Source organism: Microcaecilia unicolor, chromosome 7 (assembly GCF_901765095.1).
Source record: "Microcaecilia unicolor chromosome 7, aMicUni1.1, whole genome shotgun sequence".
Classification (NCBI taxonomy): Eukaryota; Metazoa; Chordata; class Amphibia; order Gymnophiona; family Siphonopidae; genus Microcaecilia; species Microcaecilia unicolor.
Window position 1 is genome coordinate 109,282,315 of NC_044037.1, and position 20,965 is coordinate 109,303,279.

General features: G+C 45.7%; 1 protein-coding gene across 1 annotated transcript in view; it reads left to right on the top strand.

Moving 5' to 3' along the window:
* The first annotated feature begins 642 nt into the window (after window positions 1-642).
* SETD1A (SET domain containing 1A, histone lysine methyltransferase) overlaps window positions 643-20,965 on the top strand; it is a 355,902-nt gene continuing 335,579 nt past the window's right edge. Inside the window, exon 1 of the mRNA XM_030208984.1 lies at window positions 643-773. The gene's annotated coding sequence lies outside the window, so the exon portion shown is untranslated. The remainder of the gene's footprint in view (window positions 774-20,965) is intronic.

Sequence of the window (20,965 nt, forward strand, 5' to 3'; positions counted from 1 at the left end):
CTTCCTACTCCTGTCGTCCGCTACTACCTGCTTCCTTTTGCAGGGCAAACCCGGACAAGTAAGAGAAGATGACAGCAGTGGTAACCACTAGACTGGTCCAACAGGCTGGCTTCTGATGCTGCCCAAGAGCAAAGTGACAACTGAAGCAAGTTCGTAGAGAGCAAATTTCTGCAATGGTAGCAAACCGAGGGTTCTACGAGTACCAGTTCATATTGGTAAAAATCCTAATTCGGAATATAAGACCGCTGGTTCCAAGCGTAGAGCAGTGAAATAAAATCACAGCGACCCTTTAACTTCAACTCTCTCCGCACACTAAAGCTCAACTTGTTTTTTTTCCTGGGCCCTCTCAGGAACTGTATACAACAAACTTGTCAGCATATTCGTAACTTCAGCCGCAGCCTTTTGAAGACACTAGAAAACTGATCATATAAACAATATAAAGAAGTAAAATGTAGTTTTATTTTTGAGATTCAGGTTATACCGTTATCTTCTTTTTCGTTCCCTTCTTTAAAATTATCCAAACCTGAAAGTGCGACAGCGTCGCTGGCGTGATGACGTCACATACATTCACCTTCCTCCCCTCCCGTGTGAGGCCGCAGCCTGGGAAGCGCGCAGGCGTAGTAGTTGGGTTGGCAGCGCAGGGCGCTTCTATCTCCCTCATCCTCCTGCGGGCCCTGTATAGATATTCAGAAGAAGAAAGACACGGAGGGGACAAGGAGCGACCCATTAAGCGAAGATCAAACACTCATTTGCCAGAGCAGAGACTGCAGCCGGTAAGAAGCCAAAGCAGGCAGGCTGAGAAACGGAAGGTGATGGGGCCCAGTGTTGGCCGGCAGTTGTTGTGGTGACTGGCTTGGATGGTGACGGTTGGTCGCGCGCTCGCTTTCTGTCTCGCACTGTCCTCACCCTAATGTTCTGACGCGTGAGTAGAGAGGGGAAAGGGGAACAGTGTGCCCCGCGCGTTTCTAATCACCGCAGTGAACTAGAGGGAAGGAGCTCCGTCTCCCATGGTTCTGAGGCTCACAAAGTAGACAGCAGCTTCAAGAGAGAGGAGCTTCTTTAAGGAGGAGCGCGCGGGGCCTGGTTCTGAATAAGTAAAAGACTTTTAAGAAAGACCGCTGCTCTGCTCAGTGCTTTCGCGCAGGCCCTTTATCTGATGGAGAGTTGAGTTCGCTTGCACGAATGCCTTTTGCGCGCAGGCGGTGCCTGTTTTTGAGGGGTTTATGCGATTGGCGGACGGAGATTAAGGAAAAACTTGTTGATGGGATCGCGATGGATTCCCCCCTCCCTTTCTTTTAGTTGGTTGGATTTGAGGTTTGGGGTGGCCCTGCGTGTGCCGAAGTTGTTGCTGGGAACGTTCGAATGTGCTTGTGTGTTGGGGCCCCGCACGGATCTCCCCCGTTCCCATAGGTGTATGAAGTTAGGTAAGGAAGACCATAATGGTAGAGTCTTCCCCCCCCCCCCTCCGGTCTGCCAGTCATTGGTAAAAAAAAAACTTTGACAACTCCTAGAACTTTACTCCTTCTTGAGGAAGATTATATACATCTTTGTCAGTAATACTTGCAAATGGCAAATGACAATTAGGCAGGAGAGATAGATGTCAGATTTCGTGTTAACATTTCCTATAATACTTCCTTTGTGACAGCTTCTTTTTGGAGTTCATAGAATGTAATATGTGGGGAAATACAAATGACACTTTTGTAAGATTGCTCATGGAAAAGAGTTTGTAGCAGTTCTTACATAAGTAGATTTTCTATGACAGCTGGAGACAAATACCTCATAGTTGACTGCAATGTTTTGATGGGCCACCTTATGTGCCTTTCTGTACAGAAATTTTCTCCTATCTCATCCATTAGAAACTGTGTAAACACTACAACATCATTGTGATTATGACCCTAAGAGAATTATGGAGAATGAAGAAGTTGTGATCACCTGGGATGTTCCTATTCCAACTGATAGACGCTCAATGTGAGAAAATTTGAGAACACCAATGATTATGGAGTAACCTAATGGTTTGTTCATTGCACTGAAAATCTGGGGAACTGGGTTTAAGACCCCCTGCAGCTCCTTGTGACTCTGCACAAGTCACTTAAGCCTCCATTGCCTCAGGTCAAAACTTAGATTGTGAGCCCACTGACTATAATAAATGTAAACTGCTTTGGTTATACAACATAAAGGTGTTATATCAAATCCATGATCCTGATCATCCTTTAATTATTCTGTGAATTGTATGGAAAAGATGCTCAAGAATCAAGCAGTGAAGTTGGAGACCAAGAAAATGCGGCAAAAAGATAATAGAAGGATTTGGGTGCCACAGGCTTGATTTAAATGCAGTTTTTAAGCACACATTGATAAGTTTCCTGTATATATTACATCCTGTAAACTCCAGAAGGAATCTGTCCCAAGCATGATGCAAGTACAAAGGTAAGGGTTAATAAATCTACATGATTGAAATTGTACTCCATATATCCTGGCTTAGAAGTAAGGTTTATTACTTCATGATATGTGAAAATTAAATTGGAGACGTTAAGGGGCATAATCGAAATGGGTGCCCAAGTTTTTCTGAGAGGATGTCCCCGTGAAGGGGCAGGGAAACCCGTATTATTGAAACAAGATGGATGCCCATCTTTCGTTCGATAATACGGTCGGGGACGTCCATAACTGGAAATTTAGGTCAACCTTAGAGATGATCGTCCTTAGACTTGGTGGTTACTGATTTTCGGCGCTAATGGAAACTGAGGACGCCCATCTCAGAAACGACCAAATCCAAGCCCTTTGGTCGTGGGAGGAGACAGCATTCGTAGTGCACTGGTCCCCCTGACATGCCAGGACACCAACTGGGCACCCTAGGGGGCACTGCAGTGGACTTCATAAAATGCTCCCAGGTACATAGCTCCCTTACTGTGTGTGCTGAGCCCCCCCCCCCAAAACCCACTACCCATAGCTGTACACCACTACCATAGCCCTTATGGGTGAAGGGGGGCACCTAGATGTGGGTACAGTGGGTTTTGGAGGGCTCACATTTACCACCCCAAGTGTAACAGGTGGGGGGATGGGCCTGAGTCCGCCTGTGTGAAGTGCACTGCACCCACTAAAACTGTTCCAGGGACCTGCATACTTCTGCAATGGACCTGAGTATGACATTTGAGGCTGGCAAAAAATATTTTGAAAGATGTTTTTTGAGGGTGGGAGGGGGTTAGTGACCACTGGGGGAGTAAGGGGAGGTCATCCCTGATTCCCTCCAGTGATCATCTGGTCAGTTTGGGCACCTTTTTTGTGGCTTGGTCGTAACAAAAAAAAGGACCAAGTCGTCCAATTGCTCGTCAGGGACGCCCTTCTTGTTTCGATTATGGGTCGAGGACGCCCATTTGTTAAGCACGCCCCACTCCCGCCTTTGCTACACCTCCAACACCCCCCCGGGAACTTTGGTTGTCTCCACGACGGAAAGCAGTTGGGATGCCCAAAATCGGCTTTCGATTATACCGATTTGGGCGACCCTGTGAGAAGGGCGCCCATCTTGCGATTTGTGTGGAAAGATGGGCGCCTTTCTCTTTCGAAAATAAGCCTGATTGTTTCCCCCTCCCCCTCCAATAGAAGGAAGAGGAACAAATAATATATGAATAGGTAAACATTTATTATGTGTTCTCATGAGTGAGAGAGCAGAGAAACAAATAATATACGAATAGGTAAACATTTATTACCTGTTTTCATGAGTGAGAGAGCAGAGAAAAAGCATTGCCATTTCTGCCTATATGGGAACAAAAGAATGCAGTGTCATGAGATAATAGCTCACAAGAGATGGGAAGGAATAAGAATATAAGATGTATCTGACAGTGGTCAATCCTGATTACAGGAGGCCAACACAGCATGGAACAAGTTCTTGGCATTATCAGTAATGCCACACTGGGAAAAGACCAAAGGTCCATCGAGCCCAGCATCCTGTCCACGACAGCGGCCAATCCAGGCCAAGGGCACCTGGCGAGCTTCCCAAACGTACAAACATTCTATACATGTTGTTCCTGGAATTGTGGATTTTTCCCAAGTCCATTTAGTAGTGGTTTATGGACTTGTCCTTTAGGAAACTGTCTAGCCCCTTTTTAAACTCTGCTAAGCTAACCGCCTTCACCACATTCTCCGGCAACGAATTCCAGAGTTTAATTATGCGTTGGGTGAAGAAAAATTTTCTCCGATTTGTTTTAAATGTACTACCCTGTAGTTTCATCGCATGCCCCCTAGTCCTAGTATTTTTGGAAAGCGTGAACAGACGCTTCACATCCACCTGTTCCACTCCACTCAATATTTTATATACCTCTATCATGTTTCCCCTCAGCTGTCTCTTCTCCAAGCTGAAAAGCCCTAGCCTCCTTAGTCTTTCTTCATAGGGAAGTCGTCCCATCCCCACTATCATTTTAGTCGCCCTTTGCTGCACCTTTTCCAGTTCTACTATGTCTTTCTTGAGATGCGGCGACCAGAATTGAACACAGTACTCAAGGTGCGGTCGCACCATGGAGCGATACAACGGCATTATAACATCCTCACACCTGTTTTCCATACCTTTCCTAATGATACCCAACATTCTATTCGCTTTCCTAGCCGCAGCAGCACACTGAGCAGAAGGTTTCAGTGTATTATTGACGACAACACCCAGATCCCTTTCTTGGTCCGTAACTCCTAAAGTGGAACCTTGCATGACGTAGCTATAATTTGGGTTCTTTTTTCCCCACATGCATCACCTTGCACTTGCTCACATTAAACGTCATCTGGGTAGATCCATTCCTTGTCCCTTTGACAGCTTTGAAGATATATGCCCAAAACTTCCAAGTTACCCAGTTCCATGAGGAAGATTTTAGGCCAATCCTGGCTTTCTGATAAACATCCTGATGCATTATGGGAGCTGCAGCACTGATTTAGTGGATGGAATGAGGGACTACAAATCCCACACTGCTTATGGGATGCACATTTAAAACCAGTGCTGACCAAAACGTCTGACTGGAGCTCGGTAATTTGGTACCTCTGATTACCTATGAGAGAAAAGTTGATCAAAACTGAGGAGTAGATATTGAATTCGCTTCCATAGTAAAAGTGTTATCCCATTACTGGTGAGCCTACTACTAATTTCTGTGGTGCTACTTAGATGTAAGCAGTACAGTATTGATACACATGAGATGTGTATGTGTTTTGCCTAACACAGCAGGGACCAAGATAAGTTTTAAGAAGTTTATTACATTAAACAATTTAAATTAACAAGATTATGATCAGGAAGAACCAGAGTTTAACTCTGATTTATAGCCCATCACTTCTAGTTAACAGTTTACAGCTTATTTAATACTTTTTATACCGCCCATACTGATGAGCAGATCTAACAATATGAAAACAGAAAGGAAGTACAAAAATATAAAGGATAGAAGTATATCCACTGTACAGATAGGCTTACACATATAACCCATACCAACCTTCTCACCCAATTTTCTCATTCTACCCTTCTAAAAAATACCAATTGTCTAGAATAGTACATAAGACTCGACATTGTTAAAAATTCTTTAAACTGCAAATATTTCCTTAATTATTACTTTGAAAGGCGTGAAGCCTGTGAAAAATGGGGATTACTTTAATCAGTGAGATCTGAATTAGAGATTTAAGTATATGTATTGTTAAATAACTTCTGGTTTTTAAAAGAGAGAGAATGTAATCAGATGTATTATTTCTAACTAATATTGGATAATAAGTATGTTCTAAATGAAATTTGACTATACACCATATTGGGCTTGAAGAAGCCAACCAGATGATCAATGTGGAATAATGAATTAGATGAGTAATATCTGGGGATAAACAGGTTAGTACCACAGGTTTTTTTTTTCTGTTTACTGTTTAATTGAGATCCTTGTCTTGTTTCACTCTCCCTATTTTGTGGTCTAAGGATGAGAATAGAATTATCTGATTGAAATAATCTCTCTATATATAAAAGGCACCTCCAATGTTCCATTGATGCCTCAAGCCGGATCTTGAGGCGCCCGAGATATCTGTTTTGGCCTGTTGCCTGTAGCTCCGCCCTTGCGTTTCTCCGTCTCTTGCGATTAAGTCAACGGCACGTCCTGTCCCGCCATTGGCTGAGCTGCGTGTTAGGTCGTTAATGGGCGAACCTCCCCTAGAAGGCGCGGCGAAATACTGTCATTGGATGAGCCTTCTGGATGGGCGATGATGTGGAGAGGATTACTTTTACACTCTACAAGAGAAACGCTCTACTGACAGCTTGGGCGATCCAGACCCACCTCTCGCGATGACGTCGCCGGCGGGGCCGGGAAGGCAGAAGCCACAAGTCACATGGACAGATGTCGACGGCAGGGCAGGAAAGGCAAAAGGCACACAAAACCGCGACCGACGCGGGGGGGGGGGGGGAGCACCACCACGGACACAGAGGGAGGAGCAGGAGTACAAAAACAAACAAAACTGTGACGCACGCACGGCGACGAGTAGGCCCTGCCCCCCTCCTTGGCGCATCGCCCACCACCTCCCCCCAAGCACATACCTCTCAAACAATCGCCATGCTGCTCATCAACAGTGCCCACAGGGAACGCAGCTTGCCAGACAGCATGGAGGAACTGTGAAGGCAGGCAACCTACAGAGACACGCAGGAAGCGACAGCCCATTGCCACAGAGCCTCAAACAAACACTGAAGAATCATTTCTACACAGAACCCAGGTACCTCTGTCTCACACAGAGGGAAACAGCAGGAAGCTATGTACAACATACAGAGGTATAGAAAGTGTGACAGCCTCCATCACGATAGCTCAGGGACCTCATAGCACAGATGGCAAATAGCCTGGCACAGCCAGCCTCCCGGGAAAACCCCCTCAACTACAGAAACCAGGATCACATACGCACTTGCACACACTCATTCTCACCCACACTCTCTGTCACACCCAAACTCGCACCCACACTCATTCTCTCACACACACTCGCTCTCTCACACACAGTCACTCTCACATACACTCTCTCAAACATACACACTCCCAGGAAAGCCTTGCTAGCGCCCGTTTCGTTTCTGACAGAAACGGGCCTTTTTTACTAGTTCCTATATATTACCTTCTCTGTATTTCTGGCAGGTTGTTTTATTGCTTGTAAAAAAAAAATAAATTCTTTGAACTGCTTCCTAAAATGTAAATAGTCCTGAGAAACAGGTCTTTGGGAGTTTATTCCAGTATCGGGCAGCCCCAGAAAAACACAAAACCCTCATTCTAACCAGTCTAAACTTTGCAACTGGTAGCAAAACCAAATTTCCTATGCCACTAGAGCTCCACTGCCTCTATGGTTCATAGGTCGTCAGAGTGGCCTTCAAATAAGGGGCCCAATTCCCTGAATGACCTTAAAAGCTAAGTATAAAACTTTGAATAAAATAATTGTTACCGCCAGGCACGTATTCAAACAGATATTGCATGTAGGGCTTTAGAAGGGGAACGGCATACCAAGTCAGGAAGACTGTCCAAGGCATACAGTGCAGAAAATTGGAATGCATGGAGTCAGAAATTTGTGGTGCAAAAGAAAGGTATACAAAGAACAGCTTGGCCGATAAATAGAGGTCATGGGGAGGATTATAGGGGATGTAAGGGTAATGAGCAGCTGTGAAATGAAGGCATTGTGAGTATGTCAGGAGAGAGAGAGTACATTTCTATTACTAAAAACTTTGGTCTATCACTTATAAGCAGCAGGGATGGATGACAAATTACATGAGATTACGGATTTATCCATGCTGATCACAGGTTAGGACAGGAGAAAAGGATCATAGATTTGATAGACCACCTTTCTGTGGTAATAAAGTGGTTTACATGTTACATACTGGTACTTTCTCTGTCCCTAGTAGGCTCAGAATCAAAACACTTCTATGATATGAAAGCTTTATTCCCAATAGATAAAATGTTATCCTGGCTAGTTGAGTGAGCAGTAGAGTGAGCTCTAGAATGCATATTTTGGGTTAGTTTTATTTCTTTTGTGGATGAATGAGAGGAGAGATGTGCACAGAATTTGCTTGCTTTACATTAAGCGTTTGCTTCGCTATTTTTTCCTATTATCTTCCCATCTATGAAATCTGTAAATATGAAAATTAGGCCTGCTCAATAGCAAATGCTATACACCAGTGTTTCCCAGTCTATTCACGTTCAAAGCACACCTACATTAACAAATGCATCCTGTGGCAGTCCAGTCTCTGTGGAGCAAGCAGTGGGGTCTAGGGAAGGGTGTTATGTGACCAGATGAAAAGCGATGAAAGTATCACACTTTTTTCAAACTTTAAAAGAAAGGATGAGAGGAGTGGCCTAGTGGTTAGGGTGGTGGACTTTGGTCCTGGGGAACCGAGGAACTGAGTTCGATTCCCACTTCAGGCACTGGCACCTCCTTGTGACTCTGGGCAAGTCACTTAACCCTCCATTGCCCCATGTAAGCCGCATTGAGCCTGCCACGAGTGGGAAAGTGCGGGGTACGAATGTAACAAAAACAAAACAAAAATTCATCGTAGCGAACCAGCTCAGTTTATACGCAAATACAGGTGGAGAGAGAAGCTTGTGTAGTGTAGGCACCTAATCTTCTTTCCCCCATCTCACTCAGTGTGGGGTTAAGAAAGACTGGAAGGACTCTGAGGCTGCTCAGGAGGGGACGAGGAGGTACCTTGTGCAGTGTGTATGCTACACAAAACAAAAATCTGGTTATCTGTAACCTGTAATGCTGCCTGTTAAGTCCTACACACCAGGACTCTCTGTAGCTTGAAAGAAGTAGGGTGTGATTTGATTATATGTGTTCTTAGATGGGAACTATGTTTAAGAGCCACTACTGGTGTTTCTTGTTGCTATGAGATGCTAAGAGCAGAGCCCAGCTACTGGTCTGGATCTGAGCATCAGGCAGTGGTGACTTCTCTTTCATACCTGATGGAGTCAGAGTACACTGGTTGGAAAACACTATTAAAATGCTGTGGTAAACTGGGATTATAATTCTGGGGCCAGACTGCGAAGTCCTTGTTCTGATACCTTGTGAGGAGGTAGCCTTAAAGAAATAAACATTCATATAATGTGAGAGTAACTTAAAAAAAATCCAAATACATATTTGGACAATTGTAAAAGAGGAGCATAAGTAAAATAACGGCATTAAGATTCGAAGATAGTGCTTGAACACTTTTGATCATTTAACCTGCCTATTTTACATGATTCAAAAACTGCTTGTATTGCTAGCCTTTGAAATGATTACATATAAATTCAGTTGATTAAAGTGCTCAAAATAGAGAGTCACTTAAAAATGTAAAATAAATTACTTATAGTTCCAGGCTTCCACAAAAGTTACATTTATAAACCAGGGCTTCCTAAACTGTGGGTTGTGACCTCAAATGGGGTTTCCACATTTGAGGTACAACCTGAATGGGCTCTCCATAAAGACGTCATTTGTCTGTACTTCCAGCGGGTTTTATTCTTTTTGCAGCCACCCAAATGGGTGCGCAGCCACAGAAAGATTGCTAAATGCTGTCATAAATCAAGAGTTGATTACAAAACCTGTGAAAACAGTAACTGTGTGCATCTTTTCCAGTAGGAGAATTGCAGAAATTGGTGCTAGAAAGGCCATTGACTATCAGCTTAGCACTGGCTACCTTCAAAAAGTGCTATAAAGAAAAAAGTTGTCCACCTACTATAGAAAAGTCTCAGACAGTCGCTAGACTTAGTGGTCAAGTTAGATTCTGGAAAGAACTGCACTTTGTAGCCTAGGCTAAGGACTGTTAACAGCAAGGTCTGGAGTTTTGAGTTGGATTGTGAGGGGCAAGAACATAATGTGAGAGCCTAAGTTGGTGGTGCACTAGAAAATTTGCTTATGCCACCTATTTAAATAAGGTGATAATTAATCTCGTATCCTGTGTGCATACATATGCTAACCTTACTATTACATAATTGTGTGAAAATTTACATAAGAGGTGTAGGAAGTGGCAATGAAAAAGGCTAGCGTGGGCCCTTCATTAGAGCCTCTTAGCAACTCACAGTCCTCTCTTGCCAAATATATGGCCAAGCCACCCAGATGCTAATCTTTCATTATTTATTACAGAATAAGCCAACTATAACCCCAACTCATTATTCTCCACTTTCCTTGAACATCAACAAAGTGCTTAGCACCTCCAGAAATACACCTGACCCCCAGGAGTTTTCTAATCCTTCATAAATCTGTACAGGCAAGAGAGCTAATAAAGTAATTCTCTCAAATCCAAAAGGAGCATCAGGAGGATTTGATCCACGGCATCCTAGGTTCTTAGCCACTGCTTTAACCACTAAAACTATTTCAAAACCTACAGTGTTCATAATACCTTCCAGGGCAAAATATTTTGTTGAAAAAGGTATTTGCTAAATATCGCAGAATATAGGAAAAATGTAAGTAGAGAACTATGACAAAGGGATACCAGGTTATTTTATTTATATTTTAAAATGTAATTTTTAGATGTACTAGGAGGCCTTTTACTAAGATGCAGTAGGCCTAACATGGGCCTGCTTCACAATAAAACGGCACTACCGTGGCATGCACTGGTAATTTGGCCATCTGCGTGAGGTACTCCCATGGTAAAAAATATTTTTAATTTTTTTTGCTGCGGGAGGTGTTCCTGCACTAATTGGGTAGTGCGAGCACATTACTGCGGGAGGTATTCCTGCACTAATTAGCGCAGGAGCCCTTACTGCCTCCTAAATAGTGCCTCCATGCACTAATGGGGAAATTAGTATGTGGCCATTTAAAAAAAGAAAAAGTCTGCAGTCCTAATTATTGGATAGCCCTAGTTTGTAGTCATCTCTTATTGTCTTTCAGTCCTGGTCTACTACTACTACTACTACTACTATTTAGCATTTCTATAGCGCTACAAGGCATACGCAGCGCTGCACAAACATAGAAGAAAGACAGTCCCTGCTCAAAGAGCTTACAATCTAATAGACAAAAAATAAATAAAGTAAGCAAATCAAATCGATTAATGAGAACGGGAAGGAAGAGAGGAGGGTAGGTGGAGGCGAGTGGTTACAAGTGGTTACGAGTCAAAAGCAATGTTAAAGAGGTGGGCTTTCAGTCTAGACACCACAGCCTCACTCTTTCTGCCTCACTCTTTCTGCAGCAATCTGTATCTTTCAGGCTTTAGTAGGAGAAAAAAAATCTGCAAAATAAGCTCATCTCTTGTTAGGGACACTCTCACCAGCCCTGTAAACCTTTCCTATCTTAACTGTTGAAGCAAGAAGGAAGTTAGGGCTCATTTTACTAAGATGTGCAAATAAATTTAGCACAGGCTAAATGTTAAGATGCCCATTTTATTTCTATGGGCTGCTTAGCATTAGTGCACGCTAATCGTTAATGTGCACTAAATCTGTTAGCGCAACTTAGTAAAAGGAGCACTAAGTGACTTTCTGAGATTCTTCCCTGTCAAGCATAGAGAAACAGAGAAAGAGAAGTCCAGTCTTCTGAGTTAGTACCTATAACTTCTCTGTTCCAAATTCTGTAAAGTTAGGAAGCAAGGTTGTTACTCCTGAAAAAGGAAGCGTGCAGAGAAGAACTTCTGAAGAAATTTCCCAAGTGTATGTTCTGTTAGAGCTGTAGACATGAAGACCTAAAAAAAAAAAATCCATGTACCTAAAACCCCCCGATCTCAACCACAGTCGGCATGTAAACTTGGCACAGTTTATTTTCACAAATGGCAGATATGAAGCAGTTTTGAAGGTGGAGGTTCTTCTGAACCTGTGTGGTTGTTGGGACCTAACAGGCTCAGGTTGGTGGTGCAGTGCATGTATACATTACATTACAGTCATCGTGTATATGCCACTTATACCAGAAACTAGATCAGAGCGACTTAGTACAAAGAGGTTAGGGAATACCCTTGAAGATACAAGCTAACATCAGTAATACAGCCTGAAGTGGGTAAATCTACCAAATCATGTTTTCAAATATTTTCAAAACAGAGCAAAATTGGTCTGATGCTGTATATAAGTGGGCAGTTCATTCCACCACATAGCTGCTTGGATGCTTGGAATGCCCTCCCGCAGGAGGTGGTGGAGATGAAAAAACGGAATTCAAACATGCGTGGGGTAAACATAAAGGAATCCTGTTCAGAAAGAATGGATCCTCAGGAGCTTAGCCGAGATTGGGTGGCAGAGCCGGTGGGGGGAGGAATCCTGTTCAGAAGGAATGGATCCTCAGGAGCTTAGCTGAGATTGGGTGGCAGAGCCGGTGGTTGGGAGGCGGGGCTAGTGCTGGGCAGACTTCTACGGTCTGTGCCGTGAAAAAGACAGATACAATTCAAGGAAAGGTATACACAAAAAGTAGCACATATGAGTTGTCTTGTTGGGCAGACTGGATGGACCGTGCAGGTTTTTTTCTGCAGTCATCTACTATGTTACTATGTAATAGAGTTGGAATTGTCCTTTCCCTTTCTTTTATATGGCTCCCTGGGGTGATGGATATTGAAATTTAAAAAAAAATGCCTAGAATTATTCACGTAGTTTTTATCATTATAAGTGATAGCATATATTGAGCCAATCTGTAAAGAATCTGAAAGGCAAAATATCATAATTTAAATACTGAGTGAGCCTCTACTGGTAACCATTGGAGACTATGCAACAGTGGTTTGGCACTTCTCAAATTTTGAAATTTAAAAAATCAGATGAGCTGCAGTATTTTGCAGTGTCTGCAGGCATTTTTTGTAACCAACATAAAAAATGTTGCAGTAGTCTAGATGTTATCAGTAAGATCTGTTCAATCAGCTGAAAAGCTCTTAGTTGAAAATAAGATCTAATGAGTCTTACTTTCCATAAAAGCCTATTCCTTAGCGTCTCTCCAGACCGTGACTGATAGGTTGTTCACTCCTTCCAGCAGGTGAAGAGTGACTTTTGTGTGAGCCAATAAGAGCCCTGGTTAGCTAGAGTGAGATTCAGTATTCTCAGTCTCCAGCAGGTGGAAGGAGGTGTGCCCTTCAGTCTCTTTCTAATTTCTCCCTTTTGGTTTTACTGCAAAATAATTCTATTTATTTTCTGTACATTCTGTGCTCCGGTGTTTCTCTGAAGTTGGAGGCTAAGGACCGTGGGGGTTCTAAACTTGGGTGGCTGAGTCTCCCCCCCCTAAATCCTCCCAGATGTTTGTTTGATTGCCTCTATCTTCAGTTGGCTGAAGTTTTGGTTTGGCACTGCCTCAGCCTCTTCACGGGAGGGGTATCCTGAGAGACAGCCATTCTGTTTCTGAGATTAAAAAAAAAAAAGATAAAACAGATAAGCAAAGCAGCTATATTTTGCCTTTCTTCTGCAGCTGTACCCTTTTATTGGGTTTGCTGCTTGTTGGCTATCTTTCTTTGCTTGAGAGAGTATCAGGATGAAAAAAAAAAAAGCCGAGTTCGCCGGTCTCTGCTATGGCCTAGAAACTGAGGCGTTTCGGGGTTTGTGAAACAGGGTCATTTAGGGGCGGTCAGACAGCTCCCAGTTTCTCTGCTGAGTTGGCAGTTTCTTTTGTTAATGCAGCGGTTTTCTTCACTGCTGTGGGAACCCAGTTAGCGTCTGCTTCAGTTCAGCAGGAAATGCTGCCATTTTTACAGAGCCATACGGCTCAGGCAGAGACGCCGTTTTTTTGTTACTGCCACGGTTTCTTCTCTCACTGCAGTGGGAGACCTGTTAGCGTCAGCTTCAGTTTTTGTGGGGAACACTGTGATTTTTACGGAGCAATATTACTGAGGCAGAGAAACCGGTTTCTTTCATGGGTTTCTTCTTGGCTTTCCTGTCCCCAGCAGGATTTTCCTCCTGAGTTTGTTTGGGTGCTGTTCTAAGGCTCTTTTCCTTTCCATGAGGCTGCTCCCTCTGCTCCACTCCCTGCTATTGCAGAGGGGATTTTATCTTCAGTTAAGGGTTCCAGGGTTTCCTGGGACCTGGTGGATATCCTGTGACTTTTTCAGACCTTGATATGCTCTATTATAAGCTGATTCTTGTTGAGATGTGATAGAGTTTTCTGAGTATCCTGATTCCATGTTTTTTGGTTCAGGTTGCTCTCCTACCTGGGAAAGATCCTTCGGTAGTCAGATTCAGTATTTACTGCTTTAGCCGTTTTATTCTCCCTACAGGTCCTGTAGATGCATGTATATTCGCAACATTACTATTTCAGAATATTACAGTAATATGTGTAGTTCAGATGCCTGTCCATCTTCTGGACGATTCAATTCAATTTTCACCTCTCCCTATATACAAACATCTATATACAAGAAGCCCACAGACAGATGCAGCTACCTCCACAACTCCAGCTTCCACCCTTCACATACAAAGAGATCCATTATTTACAGCCAAGCCACAAGATACCACCGTATCTGCTCTGACCCAAGGAACAGAGACAGACACTTTGAAATCCTGACTGCATCCTTCGAACGGAAAGGCTACAACCCCAAAATAATCTCCCAAAATATTGCCTCCTCCCTCAAAACACCCAGGGAAAATCTGCTACAGTACAAAGAAAAAAAAAAGCCACAGACTGAATCCCCCTTATAGTGACATACAACCCAGAGCTGGAAAAATTAAGAAAAATCATAAAAGATCTTCAGCCTCTATTCCAGGAGGATGAATTACTGAAAGAAATATTCCCATCCCCACCAGTGCTTGCTTTCCGACAGCCACCCAACTTAAAGCAGAAGCTAATCAGAAGTAAACTCCCAACACAGACTCAAAAAGAAGAGCATGGCACACATCCTTGCAATATATCTGGCTTCAAGCTATGCCAAAACATTTCACAGGACCCCACAGTCATTCACAAAGGAAAAATATTCAACATAAAGGAATCTTTTACATGCTCGTCTTCCAATGTGGTATACATCATTCAGTGTAAAAAAAATGTGACGAAGGATGCTATATTGGAGAAACAAGCCAGATGCTAAAGACAAGATTTAATTTACATAGACATCACATGAAGAATGCTAGTGCCAGCCAGGATTCCACCCCTGTGGGGCAGCACTTTACAAAACCAGAACACTGTACCAGTGATTTCATAGTAAGAATGAGATTGAAGTAAGAATGAGATTGAAGGGGGGCAGACTCAGGAAAAATGTCAGGAAGTACTTTTTCACGGAGAGAGTGGTGGATACGTGGAATGCCCTCCTGCGGGAGGTGGTGGAGATGAAAACGGTAACAGAATTCAAACATGCGTGGGATAAACATAAAGGAATCCTGTTCAGAAGGAATGTATCCTTGGGAGCTTAGCCAAGTTTAGGTGGCAGAGCTAGTGGTTGGGAGGCGGGGATAGTGCTGGGCAGACTTATACGGTCTGTGCCAGAGCTGGTGGTGGGAGGCGGGACTGGTAGTTGGGAGGTGGGGATAGTGCTGGGCAGACTTATACGGTCTGTGCCAGAGCTGGTTGTGGGAGGCGGGGCTGGTGGTTGGGAGGCGGGAATAGTGCTGGCCAGACTTATACGGTCTGTGCCAGAGCTGGTTGTGGGAGGCGGGGCTGGTGGTTGGGAGGCGGGAATAGTGCTGGCCAGACTTATACGGTCTGTGCCCTGAAGAGGACAGGTACAAATAAAAAGTAGCACATATGAATTTATCTTGTTGGGCAGACTAGATGGACCGTGCAGGTCTTTTTCTGCCGTCATCTACTATGTTACTATGTTATATGTATTCAAAAATGTCTCTTCCAGTTCTGCCATGAAGAGATTAGCATATTGTGATGCCTTCCTGGTGCCCATAGCAGTGCCCATGATTTGCAGATGTCATTGTTAAAACGGAAATAGTTGTGAGTTAGAATGAATTTGATTAATTTTGTAATAGTTTCCTTTGAATACTGGTGATCCAGGGTGGATATTTCTAGGAATTTATCACATGCAGCTATGCCATCTGCATGGGGAATGTTTCTGTATAGTGATTCTATATCCATTGTGACCAGAAGAGTACCCATGTGGTTAGCTGCTTGATGTTTATTAATTTGTTCAGAAAATTGTCTTATATGAAGCTTTTTGTCTTGTGCACAAAGGGTTTAAGAATCCCCTCTATAAGTCCAGATGTTTCCTCTGTAAGTGTGCCAATACCAGATATGATTGGTCTGCCAGGGTTTCCAGGTTTATGGATTGTAGGTAGCATGTAGAATGTGCCGACAGAAGGATGGTCTGGAATGAGTTTTTCTTTAGATATGGCTGTATTTGCTTTGGAAGCGTTTTGATAAAACTTTTCACTGTTTGTATAATCCTGTGTGGGTTCTTCAGTCAGTTTCCTATCGTATGTGTTGTCTGAGAGTTGTCAGTGTCCTCCTTCAATGTATTTTTGTGTGTCCATAACCACTACAGAACTACCTTTGTCATCAAGCCTGCAGACAATGTATTGGTTATTTTGTAGGGTTTTTTTTTTTTAAATGACCTCTCTGGTGGAGAGATGTTCTACAGAATTTTCTTTTGTTTGCTGGAAAGTTATGATTTCACTCTGGCCAAGATGCACAAAAGTCCTTGTTAGAGCCGTTCCGAATTCCATAACGAATCGGTACGGAACGGCTATGCACGAAGGATAGGGAATGCAGATGAGCTGTTCATTGCAGCTCACTAACCCTTCATTAAAAACGTCGGTAATCGGCCCGTAAAGCATGCGCAGAGCAGCCAAGCGTTATGCTGGCTGCGCTGCGCATGCCACAAATGTAACATTAAAACAACCCCCCCCCCCGAAAAAACAAACACGTCCTTTATGGATGGCCTTGCCCCCCCGCCCCGCCCGAGGTCACCGCTGCTCCCCGCTTCCCCCTGCATTAAAAAATGAAAACTTAAGCTGCCCCGGCCCCCCTCCCTTCCTCTCTTCCTCTCTTCCTCTCTTTCTCCCACAGCTCAGCCTCCTGCCATCCTCCGGGCAGGCGGTGGCAGACAAAGCTGCAGGGATGTCTGCTCCGTCGGAGTCTGCTAAACGCTGCTCGCGGTGTGGGAGCCTGTGAAACATGCCTGACAAAGCAGGCAGTTAAGGAGGGAGTTCCTGGCTTGCGGGATGGGCAGGTTGGGGATCCCTCGGCCTGAGAAGCGGCGGGAGTTGGCGCTGTGCAGGCTGACGCGGTTTTGGCATGAAAGTCAGTTCAGAGCGTGGTGTGCGCTCCTGCCGGCGCCATTTTTTCTTCACCCCACACGGGGCTGGCTGATTTGGACGGTGGAATGGGTGTCCCGCAGTTAGATATGGTGGGGGCTGTGTTGCCTGGACTGTCTTCCTCTGGGGGGGGGGGGGGGGGGCTGGGACAGCCCTCTCTTTTTCCCCGGAGTTCGTGCTGTTAATGCACCAGGCTTTCCAGATGAGGCAGAGCTCGGGGGGCCTCGCTGTGGCTGAAATGCAGCTGTGGTGTCAGGGTTCCCTGCAGGTGAATTCCTCTAGTCTGTCAAAGAGACCGCGTCTGGATGCTGTGGGTGCGGGAGGAGTTTTCAGGACCCTCTGACACTGAGGAGGATCATGGATCAGGGGAATACCTGCGAGCTCCATCGGAGGACATGGAGGAGGGGGAATTGCGAAGCTGATGACCCCACGGCGGTGCGGCTGTTCCGTCGGGATGAACTCCCGTCGTTGATTGTACGGGCTCTGGAAGTGTTAAATATGTCTTCAACAGACTCAGTGCCTGTGGTGTCCGCTGCCCCCTCCATTATGACAGGGACCAAGGGTCCGTCTAGAGCCTTTCACGTTCATGAGGCGATGAAGGTGCTGTTTTCAGTGCAGTGGGATACTCCTGACGCCGATCTTAGGGTGCCACGGGCAATGCAGAGAAGGGCGACACGTTCTGCCCGGTCCTCGACCTCAAGGCAGTGAACAGGGCGCTAAAGGTCAGTCATTTTCGAATGGAGACCTTGCACTCGGTGATGGCGGCGGTGCAGCTGGGAGAGTTTCTCACCGCTCTCGACCTCAAGGAGGCGTATCTGCATATCCCCATTTGTCCGCCGCATCAACATTTTCTCCGCTTTGTGGTACTGGGGCAGCATTTCCAGTTTCAGGCTATGCCCTTCGGATTGGCAACGGTTCCTCGTACCTTTTCCAAGGTTATGGTGGTTGTTGCCGCCTATTTGCGGACCCAGGGAATTCAGGTGCATCCATATCTAGACAATTGGCTCATCCGAGCGCCCTCTTGCGAGGAAAGTGGCCGGGCCACGTCCAAGATGCTTCAGCTTCTCGAGTCCCTGGGATGGGTGGTCAACAAGCAGACGTGTTACCTTTCGCCCTCCCAGTCCCTGGAATAAATAGGAGTTCGGTTCGATACTCGGTTGGGCAGGGCCCCTTGCAGCTCCGGATTGGGTGGTGGTGACCACGGATGCCAGCTTGTCGGGCTGGGGGGGGGGCGCATTGTCTCGGCAGAACGGCCCAGGGGATCTGGTCTAAGGCAGAGGCAGCGTGTCCAATCAATCTTTTGGCGTTACGAGCGATTTGTCTGGCGCTTTTGGAGTTTCGAACGTTTCTGCAGGAACAGGCAGTCAGAGTCCTGTCGGACAACGCGACAGCAGTGGCCTATGTCAACAGGCAGGGGGTACCAGGAGTGCTCCGCTCGCGAAGGAAGCCGAGCTTCTATGCGTGTGGGCAGAGCGTCATCTGTTCCTCCTATCGGCGGCGCACATTGCGGGGGTGCTTAATGTTCAGGCGGACTTCCTCAGCCAGAATCAACTGGATATGGGGGAAGTGGGAGCTTTTCCCGCAAGCGTTCTGCCAGATCACGGAGTGCTGGGGAGTTCCAGCGTTCGATCTGATAGCCCGATACTCCAATGCCAAAGCCACTCGCTTCTTCACAGGGGCAGGGAGTAGGGGGCCGAGGGCATAGACGCGCTCATTCAGCCCTGGCCGGAAGTTCTGTTGTATGTCTTTCCGCCGTGGCCCATGATAGGCAGGGTCCTCGGGCGCATTGCTTGATATTCGGGACCTGTGATTCTGGTGGCTCCGGATTGCCCTGGCGGCCCTGGTACGCGGATCTTGTCCGCCTGATGATCGACGAACCGTTACGACTGGTGGTTCGTCCCGGTCTCCTGTGCCAGGGCCCAATCTTCATTGAGAACCTCGCTCGCTCGCTTTGGGCTTACGGCTCTTGAGAGGACGCACCTTAGACGGAAGGGCTACTCCGAGTAGGTCATAAGTATGTTGCTTCAAGCCCGGAAGCGCTCTATGTCATTGTCTTATGCGCGGGTCTGGCGCACCTTTGTCTCATGGTGTGATTCTGCAGGAGTTGTGGCGGAGGCAGCTTCGGTTCATTCCATTCTAGCCTTTTTGCAGAGTGGCCTGGATAAGGCTCTCTCCTTGAGCTCCTTGAAAGTACAAGTCGCAGGCTTGGCGTGTTTTAGGGGACATTTGCATGGTCGCTCGTTAGCGTCGCACCCGGATTTGGTATGTTTTCTTTGGGGCGTTAGCCACATTCGGCCTCCGCGGGATCCTTTTTTGCCAGGCTGAAATCTTAATCTGGTACTGCGTGCAATGCAACGGTCTCGGTTCGAGCCTTTGGCCAAAGCATCCTTGAAAGATTTGACTTTGAAGGCAGTGTTTCTAGTGGCCATGGCTTTGGCAAGGCGGGTGTCTGAGTTGCAAGCCTTGTCCTGTAGGGATCCTTTTCTCTGCTTCATGGAGGCGGGGGTGTACGTCAGGACATTACCGTCTGTTCTGCCTAAAGTGGTGTCCCGGTTTCATTTGAATCAGTCTGTGATGTTGCCGGCATTTCGGGAGGCCGATTATCCGGACAATTTTCGGGATCTTCGGTGCTTGGATGTGAGGCGTGTGCTGGTGGGTTTTTTGAGGTCACAAACCCCTTCCGCTGTTCGGATCACTTGTTCGTGCTGTTTGCAGGGGCGAAGAAAGGACACAAGGAGGCATATTTTCAAAGCACGTAGCCTTCCAAAGTTCCATAGGTTTCTGTGGAACTTTGGAAGGCTAAGTACTTTGAAAATATGATGGCCTCGAAGGCTACGGTAGCTCGATGGTTACGGGAAGCGATTGTTTCAGCTTATGTAGGTATGGGCAAGAACCCTCCTATTTATGTGAGGGCTCACTTTTCGAGGGACCAGGCTACTTCGTTCGCAGAGGAGTGTCTCGTGCCGCTGGAAGAAATCTGTAAAGCGGCAACTTGGTCTTCAGTGCATATGTTTGCAGAGCATTACCGGTTGGATGTGTTGGCCCGGCAGGATGCTGCCTTTGGGGCATCAGTGCTGGCTTCAGGGACTGACGGGTCCCACCATACTTGAGGACTGCTTGGGTCCATCCAAGTCTCTGATCTGTGGGACGCAATGGAAGGTAAAATTAGTTCTTACCTGATAATTTTCTTTCCATTAGTCCCGACAGATCAATCCAGAGGCCCGCCCTGATACTTTATTCTGTGTTTTATAGGTATTGGTGATTGCTGTTTGACCAGTTTGGGTCAGTTTGCGTTTTTGTTTTGGTCTGTTGGAATGTTGTTGAATATAGTGATAAGAATAACTGTCAGCAGTGATATCTGGTGTGGAGAGAGAAAGCTGGGTGTCGTCAGCATAGAGATGATATTGGAAACCATGAGATAAGATCAGGGAGCCCAGGGAAGAGGTGTAGATTGAAAAAAGAAGGGGTCCAAGGACAGATCCCTGAGGAACGATAGAGAGCGGGATGGGGGTGGAGGAAGATCCATGAGAATGTACTCTGAAGGTACGGTGGGAGAGAGAAGAGGAGAACCAGGAGAGGACAGAGCCCTGGAACCCAAATGAGGACAGTATGGCAAGAAGTAAATTATGATTGACAGTGTCAAAAGCGGCGGATAGGTCAAGGAGGATGAGGATGGAGTAGTGACCTTTGAATTTGGCAAGGAACAGGTCATTACAGACTTTAGTGAGTGCTGTTTCTGTCGAGTGTAGAGGGCGAAAACCGGATTGAAGCGGATCGAGGATGGCATGAGAGGAGCGAAGATCAAGGCAGCAGCTGTGAACGGTGCGTTCAAGTATCTTGGAGAGGAAGGGTAGGAGGGAGATGGGGCGGTAGTTGGAGGGACAGGTGGGGGTCTAGTGATG